Genomic DNA, 3,162 nt, shown 5'->3' with positions numbered 1-3,162 from the left:
CAGCGGCAGAGGTATGTGCCCACGCCGTTGAAGCACTCCGCCTCCTCCCCGCAGAGGCTGACCCCAGCGCTGCACTCGTTCACGTCTGTAAGAGGGGAGTAGGTGCCATAAGTCGAGTCAGGCTTGGCATAAAAGGGTTTATCCCAGAGAAAAGTGAAATACCCACCTTCAACCAAGAGCGAAACAAGCTGCAGCTTCTCCACTCCTACCGAGGTGCCAAACAGCTCCTCCAGCCGGGAGCGCAGGAGCAGAGACACGTTTCTCTCCTCTGGCTTCAGGTGCAGCCAGAAGGTGAGCAGCAGGTTGGCATCACTCGTTCTGCGGGCAGGGGAGAGCTCAGGGTGAGGCGGGAGGAAAGCATCACCACCAGCCCCGGCTCCGAGAGCCCGTTTAGACATCCCACCCGCTCGTATTGGATGGTGGTGCTGCAGGCTTTTGCAAAGATCACTTGTCACAACTGGCAGCTTTACACTTGGACCAAGGGAACAGGGAAAGCCCAGTAATGGCTCCTCACTTGGAGCTAGGCTGAAGTGACTAGATATTCACGTAAAGCAAATTGTAGTGGCAACCTGCAGCCCCAAGTCAGCCTCAAAGTGTGGCAGGGACCTTGCTGACAGCTCCCAGCTTTCTCCAGCAGACACCGTGGCAGGTGCGAGGATCCTAATTTTCTCCAGAATTTAAATCCATCTTAGACCTATAAAGGCCCTAGGCAGCGCTAAACATCCATTTTCACCATTTTTCCTCTAGTAAACATTTTTTTTTTTTTCCTACTTTCAGGACAAGTTACAGATCACAGGAGAGGAGCAAGGCTGGGTCTCTGCCTGGGAAAGGAGAACGGAGAACCCAAGCCACTGCTATCCAAGAAGTATTTCAGGTTATAGCGGAGCTGCCTGCTGAGCCAGCAGCACAGCAGAAACCCTACCTTTTGATCTCCTTTAACTTTATTTCATTGACTCTGTTGGCAGAAAGTTTCAGGTTCTCCTGGACCTGCAAAGGAACAGAGCAACCAGCGCTGATTTGATGTTTGATGGGCAGGAGTATGGCAGCAAGCCATTTCTTTTCTCAGTCTACCTCCCCACCTTGCTCTGCCCCTTCACAAACCACTCAGGACACGTTAGAGGTCCCCAGTGCTCTGCGCCTTTTCTCTAGGAGACTATAATTACTCCCGTCGTCTTAGCTTCAGCTCAGCTGCCCCAAACACACAAGGTAATTTGGGAAGAGAAGGAGCAATAGTAGCCCCAGGTAAGCGTTTGGGTGCTGACCCATTGCAGAGCAGCAGCGGATGGATGGTGGCTTGCCAAGCAGCAGGCTGAACCCCGTACGCGCTCCGCTTTGCGTCCCAGAAGGGAAGTTTAGGTGCCAGCCCTGAAAGCCGATGCTCACACGCTTGCCCTCTTTAGGCTCTGGCTTACAACCTGCCCCATTTCCAGAGGGGAGTTACAATCCCTGGAATGAAGGGCACAGCATGGTCTCTTCTAGTTGAAGATCTGGGACATCACAGTTGTCTTTCTCCCCCTCCCCAGACTTACATGGTTCTTCATAGCTTCAAGAAGACCCTTTTTGAGCTCACGTCCACCATGAGGAATCCAGTCCTTGGGTTTGATTTCAATAGTTACTTCAAACAGCACATCTACCAGAAGACAAAAGATCCTAGCATGTTTAAGTCCACATAACACAAGCTCCTTAAATAAGTTAATCCTTAAACATCAGCAATAGTAGAACAGCTACACAAGGACACGCTTGTGTAAGTCCGTGCCACGCGGGTATTTCCAGAGGTTGTGCATCAGGTAGAACAAGTTGATTAACAGGTGAGAAAACCCTTAGTAAATGCTCGGCGCTGAACACGGGAATTGATCTTTCAGCAAAAAGTATACAAAGCATGAATGCGTATCTGCTCGCACTCACATTTCTTTAGCTATTATCTTTCCCAAAGGTATCACCGTAATTTGTGACGGAATCTAAAAGCCCACTTCTCTCACCCGTCTCTGTTTGGAATCAGCTTAGATAAACTGCTGGGTTCTGGCTGAATCCAGGCTGGCACAGATTTGCCAGAGTCTGCTGTTTAAAGCCTATTTATTGAGCAATATTTCTCCTGTTCAAAGCTCAGGCTCCTTCTGTAGAGACTCCTTTTCACAAGCTGTTTCTGCGGCTTGCTCTGCCGCAGAAGCCCGGTATTGTGCTGCTTAGTTGCTAATACTCCCTAAGCAGGTTTTACTCCTTTCCCCAGTCTGAGGAGCAGAACTCCTGCAGGTTTCTGATCCAGGTAGCCATGAGACACCCATTGGAGTATATTTGAAGAAGTGAGGCTCATTCACCTTAGAAAAAAATCTTTAAACAACCAGCAAGTAATGCTTGAACTCAAACAAGCCAGCATTTATGTCAGGTCGTTGGGTTGATGGTTGGACTTGATGATCTTACAGGTCTTTTCCAACCATAGTGATTCTGTTTAGGGTCTGAACCGAGGTTTCTCCAGGATAAGTAGAAAGTGGCCAAAGCACAACTGGGGGATTGCAGCGATATCTTAAAAATTAAGATTTTCAAAGTGGTTACTAATCAGAAGCACCCTCCACTGCTTTCTAAACTTCACGAGCAGATGATGTCCGTGCACAACTCCAATCAGCACACTGAACTTAGGGCAGCGTTTCAAGAGATGCTTAACTCTTTGCATCGCTCACCTCCAGGATGGTGCTGGGACTGCAGTGCCGTGTCATTCTCCAGAGGTGCCAGGGCAGAAACCAGATCTGTCAGAGCAAGGGAAAGAATCAGGCTGCTAACCTCTGCATGCCGGTAAGGGGGAGAAGTCCATCAGGCACATGTCACCTTGTAAGAAGAGTGCCATGTGCCAGCTCCTTCTATATTCCTTGTACCGAAATTAAATACCAAGCTCTAAGTACAACCTACTCTTATCTACAGTGGGAAGTGCTCTTTAGAAAGAAATCACCCCAATAAACCTCATTTCCATTTCTGGACATGGACGAAGTGTTATCTCTGAAGCCACCAGAGCTCCTGCAACCAAAGCTGCCTTAGACCCCCAGTGAAGAAAAGCAGCTTTGGCCTTGTGTACTAGATGCCAGCAACTGCAAAAGAGCTTCCCCACATTGACAACGAAGGTGTAAGAACAGTTTGGAGAGGAGGAAAGACCAACTGAAAGCACCTTCTCTT

The 3,162-nt window shown here is 48.8% G+C and overlaps 1 long non-coding RNA gene across 1 annotated transcript; it reads right to left on the bottom strand.

Moving 5' to 3' along the window:
* Positions 1 to 951: 951 nt before the first annotated feature.
* LOC132319060 (uncharacterized) lies at positions 952 to 2,719 on the bottom strand. The gene is made up of 3 exons (XR_009484440.1): positions 2,676 to 2,719; positions 1,530 to 1,630; positions 952 to 987 (listed from the first exon to the last, which is right to left on the bottom strand). It is a non-coding gene; the product is annotated as an uncharacterized LOC132319060 (long non-coding RNA).
* Between the last annotated feature and the right edge of the window lie 443 nt (positions 2,720 to 3,162).

The sequence above is a fragment of the Gavia stellata genome, chromosome 23, assembly GCF_030936135.1.
Source record: "Gavia stellata isolate bGavSte3 chromosome 23, bGavSte3.hap2, whole genome shotgun sequence".
Classification (NCBI taxonomy): domain Eukaryota; kingdom Metazoa; phylum Chordata; class Aves; order Gaviiformes; family Gaviidae; genus Gavia; species Gavia stellata.
Note: the sequence above shows the minus strand (reverse complement) of the source record. Positions and strands in the feature narration are given on the sequence as shown.